This window comes from Staurois parvus, unplaced genomic scaffold (genome assembly GCF_062004578.1).
Source record: "Staurois parvus isolate SC_StPar_1 unplaced genomic scaffold, SC_StPar_1.0 ptg000186l, whole genome shotgun sequence".
NCBI classification, from domain to species: Eukaryota; Metazoa; Chordata; class Amphibia; order Anura; family Ranidae; genus Staurois; species Staurois parvus.
In genome coordinates this window covers 2,320,001-2,333,794 of record NW_028317982.1, presented here as the reverse complement: position 1 = coordinate 2,333,794, position 13,794 = coordinate 2,320,001, and the positions used below count along the sequence as shown (strand labels likewise).

General features: G+C 48.0%; 1 protein-coding gene across 1 annotated transcript in view; it reads right to left on the bottom strand.

Moving 5' to 3' along the window:
- STX18 (syntaxin 18) overlaps positions 1–13,794 on the bottom strand; it is a 264,025-nt gene that overhangs the window by 13,351 nt on the left and 236,880 nt on the right. The gene's annotated exons all lie outside the window — the stretch shown is intronic.

The following is a 13,794-nucleotide window of genomic DNA, read 5'->3' as shown; positions in this document are numbered from 1 at the left end:
AGCCTCCTTTTTTGTTGGGCTTTGTAGATCAAACACAAAAACAGAATGGTCAGAGTTTCACTCATTAGTTCCTGTTTTCACAGATTACACAGTTCTCTGCACAACTGCCAATTGTTTGGTCACATTCCATTACAGTAGCCATACAGTGGGGCAAAAAAGTATTTAGTCAGCCACCAATTGTGCAAGTTCTCCCACTTAAAAAGATGAGAGAGGCCTGGAATTGGCATCATAGGTAGACCTCAACTATGAGAGACAAAATGAGAAAAATAATCCAGACAATCACATTGGCTGATTTGGAAAGAATTTATTTGCAAAATATGGTGGAAAATAAGTATTTGGTCAATATCAAAAGTTCATCTCAATACTTTAGTTATATATCCCTTGTTGGCAATGACAGAGGTCAAACGTTTCCTGTAAGTCTTCACAAGGTTGGCACACACTGTTGCTGGTATGTTGGCCCATTCCTCCATGCAGATCTCCTCTAGAGCAGTGATGTTTTGGGGCTGTCGCTGGGCAACACGGACTTTCAACTCCCTCCAAAGGTTTTCTATGGGGTTGAGATCTGGAGACTAGCTAGGCCACTCCAGGACCTTGAAATGCTTCTTACGAAGCCACTCCTTCGTTGCCCGGGCGGTATGTTTGGGATCATTGTCATGTTGGAAGACCCAGCCACGTTTCATCTTCAATGCCCTTGCTGATGGAAGGAGGTTTGCACTCAAAATCTCACGATACATGGCCCCATTCATTCTGTCCTGTACATGGATCAGTCGTCCTGGTCCCTTTGCGGAGAAACAGCCCCAAAGCATGATGTTGCCACCCCCATGCTTCACAGTAGGTATGGTGTTCTTTGGATACAACTCAGCATTCTCTCTCCTCCAAACACGATGAGTTGTGTTTCTACCAAACAGTTCTATTTTGGTTTCATCTGACCATATGACATTCTCCCAATGCTCTTCTGGATCATCCAAATGCTCTCTAGCAAACTTCAGACGGACCCGGACATGTACTGGCTTAAGCAGGGGGACACGTTTGGCACTGCAGGATCTGAGTCCCTGGCGGCATAGTGTGTTACTAATGGTAGCCTTTGTTACGTTGGTCCCAGCTCTCTGCAGGTCATTCACTAGGTCCTCCCGTGTGGTCCTGGGATTTTTGCTCACCGTTCTTGTGATCATTTTGACCCCATGGGGTGAGATCTTGCGTGGAGCCCCAGATCGAGGGAGATCATCAGTGGTCTTGTATGTCTTCCTTTTTCTAATTATTGCTCCCACAGTTGATTTGTTCACACCAAGCTGCTTGCCTATTGCAGATTCAGTCTTCCCAGCCTGGTGCAGGTCTACAAATTTGTTTCTGGTGTCCTTCAACAGCTCTTTAGTCTTCACCATAGTGGAGTTTGGAGTGTGACTGTTTGAGGTTGTGGACAGGTGTCTTTTACACTGATAACAAGATCAAACAGGTGCCATTGATACAGGTAATGAGTGCAGGACAGAGGAGCCTCTTAAAGAAGAAGGTACAGGTCTGTGAGAGCCAAAAATCTTGCTTGTTTGTAGGTGACCAAATACTTATTTTCCACCATAATTTGCAATAAATTCTTTCCAAATCAGCCAATGTGATTGTCTGGATTTTTTTTCTCATTTTGTCTCTCATAGTTGAGGTCTACCTATGATGCCAATTACAGGCCTCTCTCATCTTTTTAAGTGGGAGAACTTGCACAATTGGTGGCTGACTAAATACTTTTTTGCCCCACTGTACAAGGCTAGATTTTTGCAGATGAGGGAAAATCAATTAATTTTCCCATCCATGCTAAAAAAATGGACAGAGGAATCTCCACTGCCATATGTTGTATCTGTGTACCCAAGGTTCTGCCCAACTGTGACTGCATCTGATAGGATGCAGTCACTGTTTGGCTGATAATTCCCACTAAATGAGCTGAAAATCAAGCCCTCCCTTATGTTTGGAGTAACAAATATTGTAGAGCAATACATTCTTAACCTCTTGAATGCCCAGGCTTTCTTCTCTCCACAAATAACCTTGAGTCATGGATTTTTTTTATTTTTGGTGCCGTCTCAGTTCTGTACAATTATTACAGGTACTTATATAGCGCCGTCAATTTATGCAGCACTTTACATATATATATATATTTATTGTACATTCACCTCAGTGCCTGCCTTCAAGGAGCTTACGATCTAAGGTCCTGAATTCAAATTCATACATACACATACTAGGGCCAATTTAGACAGGAACCAATTAATTTACCAGCATGTCTTTGGAGTGAGGAAGGAAGCAGGAGTACCTGGAGGAAACCCACGCAGGCACAGGGAGAACATGCAGACTCCGTGCAGTGAGTGTCATGGTTGGGATTTGAACTGATGACCCTAGTACTGCTAGACAGAAATGCTGACTACTTAGCCCAGTGGTTCTCAACCTTTCTAATGCCGCGACCCCTTAATACAGTTCCTCATGTTGTGGTGACCCCCAACCATAAAATTATTTTCATTGCTACTTCATAACTGTAATTTTGCAGTGGGAGGAGTAGTGCCATGTCATTGGTGTCAGTGGGAGGAGTAGTGCCATGTCATTGGTGTCAGTGGGATGAATAGTGCCCCATCGTTGGTGTCAGTGGGAGGAATAGTGCCCCATCGTTGGTGTCAGTGGGAGGAATAGTGCCCCATCGTTGGTGTCAGTGGGAGGAATAGTGCCCCATCGTTGGTGTCAGTGGGAGGAATAGTGCCCCATCGTTGGTGTCAGTGGGAGGAATAGTGCCCCATCGTTGGTGTCAGTGGGAGGAATAGTGCCCCATCGTTGGTGTCAGTGGGAGGAATAGTGCCCCATCGTTGGTGTCAGTGGGAGGAATAGTGCCCCATCGTTGGTGTCAGTGGGAGGAATAGTGCCCCATCGTTGGTGTCAGTGGGAGGAATAGTGCCCCATCGTTGGTGTCAGTGGGAGGAATAGTGCCCCATCGTTGGTGTCAGTGGGAGGAATAGTGCCCCATCGTTGGTGTCAGTGGGAGGAATAGTGCCCCATCGTTGGTGTCAGTGGGAGGAATAGTGCCCCATCGTTGGTGTCAGTGGGAGGAATAGTGCCCCATCGTTGGTGTCAGTGGGAGGAATAGTGCCCCATCGTTGGTGTCAGTGGGAGGAATAGTGCCCCATCGTTGGTGTCAGTGGGAGGAATAGTGCCCCATCGTTGGTGTCAGTGGGAGGAATAGTGCCCCATCGTTGGTGTCAGTGGGAGGAATAGTGCCCCATCGTTGGTGTCAGTGGGAGGAATAGTGCCCCATCGTTGGTGTCAGTGGGAGGAATAGTGCCCCATCGTTGGTGTCAGTGGGAGGAATAGTGCCCCATCGTTGGTGTCAGTGGGAGGAATAGTGCCCCATCGTTGGTGTCAGTGGGAGGAATAGTGCCCCATCGTTGGTGTCAGTGGGAGGAATAGTGCCCCATCGTTGGTGTCAGTGGGAGGAATAGTGCCCCATCGTTGGTGTCAGTGGGAGGAATAGTGCCCCATCGTTGGTGTCAGTGGGAGGAATAGTGCCCCATCGTTGGTGTCAGTGGGAGGAATAGTGCCCCATCGTTGGTGTCAGTGGGAGGAATAGTGCCCCATCGTTGGTGTCAGTGGGAGGAATAGTGCCCCATCGTTGGTGTCAGTGGGAGGAATAGTGCCCCATCGTTGGTGTCAGTGGGAGGAGTAGTGCCCCATCGTTGGTGTCAGTGGGAGGAGTAGTGCCCCATCGTTGGTGTCAGTGGGAGGAGTAGTGCCCCATCGCTGGTGTCAGTGGGAGGAGTAGTGCCCCATCGCTGGTGTCAGTGGGAGGAGTAGTGCCCCATCGCTGGTGTCAGTGGGAGGAGTAGTGCCCCATCGCTGGTGTCAGTGGGAGGAGTAGTGCCCCATCGCTGGTGTCAGTGGGAGGAGTAGTGCCCCATCGTTGGTGTCAGTGGGAGGAGTAGTGCCCCATCGTTGGTGTCAGTGGGAGGAGTAGTGCCCCATCGTTGGTGTCAGTGGGAGGAGTAGTGCCCCATCATTGGTGTCAGTGGGAGGAGTAGTGCCCCATCATTGGTGTCAGTGGGGGGAGTAGTGCCCCATCATTGGTGTCAGTGGGGGGAGTAGTGCCCCATCACTGGTGTCAGTGGGAGGAGTAGTGCCCCATCACTGGTGTCAGTGGGAGGAATAGTGCCACATCACTGGTGTCAGTGGGAGGAATAGTGCCCCATCATTGGCGTCAGTGGGGGGAGTAGTGCCCCATCATTGGCGTCAGTGGGAGGAATAGTGCCCCATCACTGGTGTCAGTGGGGGGAGTAGTGCCCCATCACTGGTGTCAGTGGGAGTAGTGCCCCATCACTGGTGTCAGTGGGAGTAGTGCCCCATCACTGGTGTCAGTGGGAGGAATAGTGCCACATCATTGGTGTCAGTGGGAGGAATAGTGCCCCATCATTGATGTCAGTGTGGTGGAGGGGAGAATAGTGCCCCATCATTGGGGTCAGGGGGGGGGGGGGGAAATAGTGTCCCATCGTTGGTGTCAGTGGGGGGAGGAATAGTGCCCCATCATTGGTGTCAGTGGGAGGAATAGTGCCCCATCGTTGGTGTCAGTGGGGGGAGGAATAGTGCCCCATCGTTGGTGTCAGTGGGGGGAGGAATAGTGCCCCATCGTTGGTGTCAGTGGGGGGAGGAATAGTGCCCCATCGTTGGTGTCAGTGGGGGGAGGAATAGTGCCCCATCGTTGGTGTCAGTGGGGGGAGGAATAGTGCCCCATCGTTGGTGTCAGTGGGGGGAGGAATAGTGCCCCATCGTTGGTGTCAGTGGGGGGAGGAATAGTGCCCCATCGTTGGTGTCAGTGGGGGGAGGAATAGTGCCCCATCGTTGGTGTCAGTGGGGGGAGGAATAGTGCCCCATCGTTGGTGTCAGTGGGGGGAGGAATAGTGCCCCATCGTTGGTGTCAGTGGGGGGAGGAATAGTGCCCCATCGTTGGTGTCAGTGGGGGGAGGAATAGTGCCCCATCGTTGGTGTCAGTGGGGGGAGGAATAGTGCCCCATCGTTGGTGTCAGTGGGGGGAGGAATAGTGCCCCATCGTTGGTGTCAGTGGGGGGAGGAATAGTGCCCCATCGTTGGTGTCAGTGGGGGGAGGAATAGTGCCCCATCGTTGGTGTCAGTGGGGGGAGGAATAGTGCCCCATCGTTGGTGTCAGTGGGGGGAGGAATAGTGCCCCATCGTTGGTGTCAGTGGGGGGAGGAATAGTGCCCCATCGTTGGTGTCAGTGGGGGGAGGAATAGTGCCCCATCGTTGGTGTCAGTGGGGGGAGGAATAGTGCCCCATCGTTGGTGTCAGTGGGGGGAGGAATAGTGCCCCATCGTTGGTGTCAGTGGGGGGAGGAATAGTGCCCCATCGTTGGTGTCAGTGGGGGGAGGAATAGTGCCCCATCGTTGGTGTCAGTGGGGGGAGGAATAGTGCCCCATCGTTGGTGTCAGTGGGGGGAGGAATAGTGCCCCATCGTTGGTGTCAGTGGGGGGAGGAATAGTGCCCCATCGTTGGTGTCAGTGGGGGGAGGAATAGTGCCCCATCGTTGGTGTCAGTGGGGGGAGGAATAGTGCCCCATCGTTGGTGTCAGTGGGGGGAGGAATAGTGCCCCATCGTTGGTGTCAGTGGGGGGAGGAATAGTGCCCCATCGTTGGTGTCAGTGGGGGGAGGAATAGTGCCCCATCGTTGGTGTCAGTGGGGGGAGGAATAGTGCCCCATCGTTGGTGTCAGTGGGGGGAGGAATAGTGCCCCATCGTTGGTGTCAGTGGGGGGAGGAATAGTGCCCCATCGTTGGTGTCAGTGGGGGGAGGAATAGTGCCCCATCGTTGGTGTCAGTGGGGGGAGGAATAGTGCCCCATCGTTGGTGTCAGTGGGGGGAGGAATAGTGCCCCATCGTTGGTGTCAGTGGGGGGAGGAATAGTGCCCCATCGTTGGTGTCAGTGGGGGGAGGAATAGTGCCCCATCGTTGGTGTCAGTGGGGGGAGGAATAGTGCCCCATCGTTGGTGTCAGTGGGGGGAGGAATAGTGCCCCATCGTTGGTGTCAGTGGGGGGAGGAATAGTGCCCCATCGTTGGTGTCAGTGGGGGGAGGAATAGTGCCCCATCGTTGGTGTCAGTGGGGGGAGGAATAGTGCCCCATCGTTGGTGTCAGTGGGGGGAGGAATAGTGCCCCATCGTTGGTGTCAGTGGGGGGAGGAATAGTGCCCCATCGTTGGTGTCAGTGGGGGGAGGAATAGTGCCCCATCGTTGGTGTCAGTGGGGGGAGGAATAGTGCCCCATCGTTGGTGTCAGTGGGGGGAGGAATAGTGCCCCATCGTTGGTGTCAGTGGGGGGAGGAATAGTGCCACATCGTTGGTGTCAGTGGGGGGAGGAATAGTGCCCCATCGTTGGTGTCAGTGGGGGGAGGAATAGTGCCCCATCGTTGGTGTCAGTGGGGGGAGGAATAGTGCCCCATCGTTGGTGTCAGTGGGGGGAGGAATAGTGCCCCATCGTTGGTGTCAGTGGGGGGAGGAATAGTGCCCCATCGTTGGTGTCAGTGGGGGGAGGAATAGTGCCCCATCGTTGGTGTCAGTGGGGGGAGGAATAGTGCCCCATCGTTGGTATTAGTGACACAAATGATGGGGCACTATTCCTCCCACTGACACCAATGATACTTACCTTGCTGACCCCTGCTCCAGCCTGGGCTCGCTCTCTCACTTACCTGTCAGCTGTCTTCCTTCTCTGGCCGCTCTCCTCTTCACTCGCTCCGGCAGCTCCCTCGGTCTTCTTTGATGTACGCGCGCTGCCGCTCGGCTCCTCCTCTCCAAGCTCCACCTCCTCGCCGGTGATTGGCCGCCTGTGTGCCTCTCCTGAGCTACAGTTCCGGTGGCGAATCAGCGGCGAGGAGGCGGAGCTGCTGAGCGATCCCGGAGGTGTGGCCAGGTGACAGCAGCGTATCATCCCGCCCACACATCGCCGGAGACTGCAGCGGTGTCTCGGTTCCTAAGACCATCGGAAATATGTGTTTTTCGATGGTCTTAGGCGACCCCTGGGAAATGGTCGTTCGACCCCCAAAGGGGTCGCGACCCCCAGGTTGAGAACCGCTGACTTAGCCACTGTGCTTACATTGACACTTTTCGGCTTTGTAGCCTACCATAACATATTAGACAATATTTTTTTTTTTCAAGCAGATAGGGCTTGAATTTGGTAGCAAATTTGGATACATACATTTTTATTTTCTGGGTTTTTATTGGGAACAAATAGTAAAATGACAATTTGCACAACCCCCATGCCACAAAATATAATCAACAAAGTCTGCAGATTAAAATTATATCACATTAGTGCAACTTTTTTGGAATGGAGTACAATGGTACTGGTCAAAGTAATGTATTCAATTTACTTTAGGGGAACATTATTCCCTTTTGGATGGATAAAAAAACCCAGATTCCTTTGTTAGTTTAACATTAGGAAATGTAAGACGGGTAAGTCGAATGCACAAGGACACAAATTAGCATAACGATTACTTTTTCAAAGGTTTGCAGTCACTAGCAATTGGAATGACATTGTGTTCACTTAAAAAGGGGAAGCTTCCCCACTGTCAGAATACAATAGCTCAGCAGGAAGGATTCCCCCATCTGCATAGAAATGTGTGGATGGGGGGATTTCAACTTTGGAAAGCCTATGACTCCTGAGCTGTGCAGCTAGTAGAGAGAGCACAGGTCAGAAGATCCTAGGTCCTGTGCTATGGCTGCATGGAAAATGGGAAACCTTTAAAAGAAAACCACAAGAAAAACAGTTTTGCAGGTATGCACTATTTTTAACTTGAAAATATCAGAGTGTTCACAAAAAAATAAAATAAAATAGATTTTCTTTTAGGATTTCTCACCTTGCCTTTCCCCGACAGCTTAGCTCTGCAGCAAGCAATTATGGTTTATATGTTTTTTAACTTTCACATGGATTCAAATACAATTGAGTTGTTTCTCACATTCCCAAACATACTCGGTCCCCTTTTTTAATTTAGCATTATTATTACATATCTGTGCACAACTTTATTCGCAGCATCTATATTGGTTCAGCCAGTAAACCATAGTGCCCTAATATCACTTTATCGGATTCTTTATATTATCCACTAGATGGAATATGTTCTAATTCAGCAATGGGCAAACTACGGCCCGACGGACCTTTTAATCCGGCCCGCGGAACGTGATAAGAAAAAAAAACAGCCAGGGCAGGCAAACATTGGCTGTCAGGATGTGTGTAGGCGGGGCAGCGTGACGAACGTGAGGGGAGCTAGGCTCCTCTCACAGTCCACCCTGAAGACCGGAACGGCGCGGGAACTCGGCGAGAGGACCGCGCGGAGCAAAGGTAAGCAAATTGACACAGAGGGGACTTGGCTTACTACTTGGGGGGGGATAGTACTGTGGGGGATGAAATACTATATGAGGGATGAATATGGGGGATGAATTAATATGGGGAATGAATTACTATAGGGGGGATGAATTACTATAGGGGGGTGAATTACTATATGGGGGATGAAATAATATGGGGGATGAATTAATATGGGGAATGAAAAACTATATGAGGGATGAATTAATATGGGGGATGAATTAATATGGGGAATGAATTACTATGGGGGATGAATTACTATATGGGGGATTAATTACTATGCTTACTATGGGGGAATATTACTATACTTACTATGGATGACACATACACATCATTCATCTACTCTTGGTCCGGCCCCCGGGTCCAATATATGAACCCATTGCGGCCCTCAAGTCAAAAAGTTTGCCACCCCTGTTCTAATTGGTTAATGAATGTCCCATTGTTGTACCAATCAATTTTGTCCATCCCATAAAGTATAATAGTGAGCACACCTGTCTGTCTAGTTAGCTTGACAAAAGAGAGCGGTCCATAGTTGGAGCGCATGCTCCGAAACATTGTTGCATCACTTTCTCTGCGTTCCATCGCACATGACAGTGGTGTTCCGGTCCAGGTCCATCTCTCAGTTGGCTTTTGGCGCAGCCTATGCATACTGATTCTGGAGGACCATATAGACATCAGATGTGCCTGTATTTATCTTCAAAAATGTGAGTACAATTCACTGCATTGTTTTAATAAAGTGTATAACTCTCTCCACTCAGTGGCGTCTTTTCTACTCCTTTATTTGCTCTGCAGCAGGAGGACTGAGGTGCAGAAGAAGGAGACAACTGTAGGGTTTGTACTTCCTCAGCCTCTACAGGTCTGCAACTTCATATGCCTCATACAGACACAGAGGTTCTCAGCAAAGCCTCTGACAATGATAAAGCTACTTTATCACACCAGGGATCGCAAGCATATTGCTGTACATTCACAGTTCTCATTGCCGGAGACAGCTGTCAAGTTTACCATTCACTCATCCATCACACTGAATTCCCTAGCTCCATTCTTTCATATGTATCAAGACAGCCTTTGGGAAGAAAAAAAAACAAAAAACCCCCCACCACACAACTTATTTAAAACATATATGATATGCAATGTTACTTTTTCTACATAGCAAATGTTTAAACCGGAAGAAAAGGCTTTTAACCCAATTTGAAGATTGTGAAGGATTATGATAGGTCAACCATCCATCCCATTATGCTGTAAAAGGTTTGGTGTGACCTAGAGGAGAACTAGAAATCCATCAGCGATAACTAAACTGCTATTATACCCAGACAGGCAGACATGCAGAACCTACAAGATGAGAGTAAATGTTTTCCATTTACTCTCATCCAGGGGAAGATGTCAATGTAGATAAGACAATATTGATGCCAATTGTCAGTTATGTGATAGATCTGTGTATGTGCATTATATATACAGTCATGGCCGAAATTGTTGGCACCCTTGATATTTTTCCTGAAAATCAAGTATTTCACACAAAAAAGGTATTGCATTAACACATGTTTTGCTATACACATGTTTATTCCCTTTGTATGTATTGGAACAAATATAAAACAGAGGCAGAAAAGCAAATATGACATAATGTCACACAAAACCCCAAAAATGGGCTGGACAAAAGTATTGGCACCCTTAACTTAATATTTGGTTGCACACCCTTTGGAAAACATAACTGAAATCAGTCGCTTCCTATAACCATCAATAAGCTTCTGACACCTCTCACCCGGAATTTTGGACCACTCTTCCTTTGCAAACAGCTCCAGGTCTCTCTTATTGGAAGGACACCTTTTCCCAACAGCAATTTTAAGATCTCTCCACAGGTGTTCAATGGGATTTAGATCTGGGCTCATTGCTGGCCACTTCAGAACTCTCCAGCGCTTCTTTGCCATCCATTTCTGAGTGCTTTTTGACGTATGTTTGGGGTCATTGTCCTGCTGGAAGACCCAGGATCTTGGACGCAAACCCAGCTTTCTGACACTGGGCCCTACAGTGCGACCCAAAATCCTTTGGTAATCCTCAGATTTCATGATGCCTTGCACACAGTCAAGGCACCCAGTGCCAGAGGCAGCAAAACAACCCCAAAACATCATTGAACCTCCACCATATTTTACCGTAGGTACTGTGTTTTGTTCTTTGTAGGCCTCATTCCATTTTCGGTAAACAGTAGAATGATGTGCTTTACCGAAAAGCTCTATCTTGGTCTCATCTGTCCACAAGACGTTTTCCCAGAAGGCTTTTGGCTTACTCAAGTACATTTTGGCAAACTGTAGTCTTGCTTTTTTATGTCTCTGTGTCAGCAGTGGGGTCCTCCTGGGTCTCCTGCCATAGCGTTTCATTTCATTTAAATGTCGACGGATAGTTCGCGCTGACACTGATGCTCCCTGAGCCTGCAGGACAGCTTGAATGTCTTTGGAACATGTTTGGGGCTGCTTATCCACCATCCGGACTATTCTGCGTTGCAATCTTTCATCAATTTTCCTCATCCGTCCACGACCAGGGAGATTAGCTACAGTGCCATGGGTTGCAAACTTCTTGATAATGTTGCGCACTGTGGACAAAGGCAAATCTAGTTCTCTGGAGATGGACTTGTAACCTTGAGATTGTTGATATTTTGCCACAATTTTGGTTCTCAGGTCCTCAGACAGTTCTCGTCTCCTCTTTCTGTTGTCCATGCTTAGTGTGGCACAGACAGACACACAATGCAAAGGTTAAGTGAACGTCTCTCCTTTTTATCTGCTTTCAGGTGTGATTTCTATATTGCCCACACCTGTTACTTGCCCCAGGTGAGTTTACAGGAGCATCACATGCTTGTAACATTCTTATTTATCCGCAGTTGTGAAAGGGTGCCAATACTTTTGTCCAGCCCATTTTTGGAGGTTTGTGTGACATTATGTCGAATTTGCTTTCTTTCCTCCCTTTTTTTGTTTTGTCCCAATACACACAAAGGGAATAAACATGTGTATAGCAAAACATGTGTTAATGCAATACGTTTCGTGAGAAATACATGATTTCCTGGAGAAATATCAAGGGTGCCAACAATTTCGGCCATGACTGTATATATATATGTATATATATATATACACACACACACACACATATATATACACACACATATATATTCATTATATTGCCAGAAGTATTGGTCAGCCTGCCTTTACACACGCATGAACTTTACTGGCATCCTAGTCTTAGTCTGTAGGATTCAATATTAGAGTTGGCCCACCCTTTGTAACTATAACAGCTTCAACTCTTCTGGGACGGCTGTCCACAAGGTTTAGGAGGGTGTCTATGGGAAGGTTTGACCATTCTTTCAGAAGCGCATTTTTGAGGTCAGGCACTGATGTCGGATGAGAAGTCCTGGCTGCTGTCTCCGCTCTAATTCATCCCAAAGATGTTCTATCGGGTTGAGGTCAGGACTCTGTGCAGGCCAGTCAAGTTCCTCCACCCCAAACTCGCTCATCCATGTCTTTATGGACCTTGCTTTGTGCACTGGTGCGCAGTCATGTTGGAACAGGAAGGGGCCATCTCCAAACTGTTCCCACAAAGTTGGGAGCATGAAATTGTCCAAAATGTCTTGGTATGCTGATGCCTTACGAGTTCCCTTCACTGGAACTAAGGGGCCAAGCCCAATCCCTGAAAAACAACCCCACACCATAACCCCCCCTCCATCAAACTTTACGCTTGGCACAATGCAGTCAGGCACGTACAGTTCTCCTGGCAACCGCCAAACCCAGACACGTCCATTGGATTGCCAGACAAAGAAGCGTGATTCATCACTCCAGAGAACACATCTCCACTGCTCTAGAGTCCAGTGGCGGCGTGCTTTACACCACTGCATCCAATGCTTTGCATTGCACTTGGTGATGTAAGGCTTGGATGCAGCTGCTCGGCCATGGAAACCCATTCCATGAAGCTCTCTACGCACTCTTGTTGTGCTAATCTGAAGGCCACACAAAGTTTGGAGGTCTTTAGCTATTGACTCTGCAGACAGTTGGCGACTTCTGCGCTGTGCGCTTCAGCATGTGCTGACCCCGCTCTGTCATTTTACGTGGCCTACCACTTCATGCCTGAGTTGCTGTTGTTCCCAGTTGCTTCCACTTTGTTATAATACCACTAACAGGTGAACGTGGAGTATTTAATAGCCAGGAAATTTCACAGGTGGCAACCTATCACAGTACAACGCTTGAATTCAGTGACCTCCTGAGAGTGACCCATTCTTTCACAAATGTTTTCAGAAGCAGTCTGCATGCCTAGGTGCTTGATTTTACACATCTGTGGCGATGGAGGTGATTGCAACAGCTCAATCCAATGATTTGTAGGGGTGCCTCAATACTTTTGGCAATAGAAAGTGTGTATTATACACACTTTATAATATGAGGAGCAGTTCACTGTATATAGTGGCAGCTGGTGCTGAGGGTGGTGGAGCAGTTTATTATGTGTAGCAGCGTGTGTCTAACTGTTCTAGGAAGAGACCACCCACTGGCTTCACCTGCCCATACGACAAATGGCCACCATCACACTATGCGCCTGATTCTAATTACCAATATACTTTACTGCTATAGATTTTTATTTTTACTGAAGCTCCTCTTAAGGAATTTATATACTGGTAATAATTTTTGTCAGGAAAGCTCATTTTTGTGTCATCAGGTGAAAACAAAAATGCTTATACATTTCTGCTCATTGATACAGCTAGATCAGTGTTTCTAAACCTATTTTCAGTCAAGGCACCCTTTAAAATTCTGGACAGTCCCGAGGCACCCTTTAAAATTCTGGACAGTCTTGAACCACCCCATTCTAAAATGTGAAAAACTATTCTAATAGTTTTATAAAACGCAGCAACATCCACACATGTAGGACACCCAACATTAGAGGTGATTTATTCTTCCAAAGCATATACACCTTTGCACACTGGTACTGACTAGTATTCCAGTGTTTCTCCTCTCCCTTAGTTTTTCTCAATCACTGAGCTAATGTGACCCCAGCACTGATGGAGAGGGGCAGGGGAGGGTCAAACTAGGATGCTGTGCAGGCAGCTGACATCCTCCTTATCAACTGATGTCATTGGTTGTCAGGATGCCGGCGACTAGAAGGTTGTAATGGTGCACAATGAAAACCTGTGGCTTTGTGTAATTAAAAGGTAGGCTTGTTCCACCCGCTGGTATAAAAGTTTGGGGCAATTTTTAGACATTTTGCCAAGGCACCCCTGAAGAAACCTTAAGGCACCCTGATTGAGAAAGGCTGAGCTGGATCATGCAAATAACTACTGCACTTTTGGCAGAATATGGAGTGCTTTGTTATGAAATAATGGATTCCAGCTTAAAGGCTTGTTCACACCATGGTGCAGAGACTTGAGTTTTTCTGCACATGTTCTTCAAGGGCACAAAGAAAACAG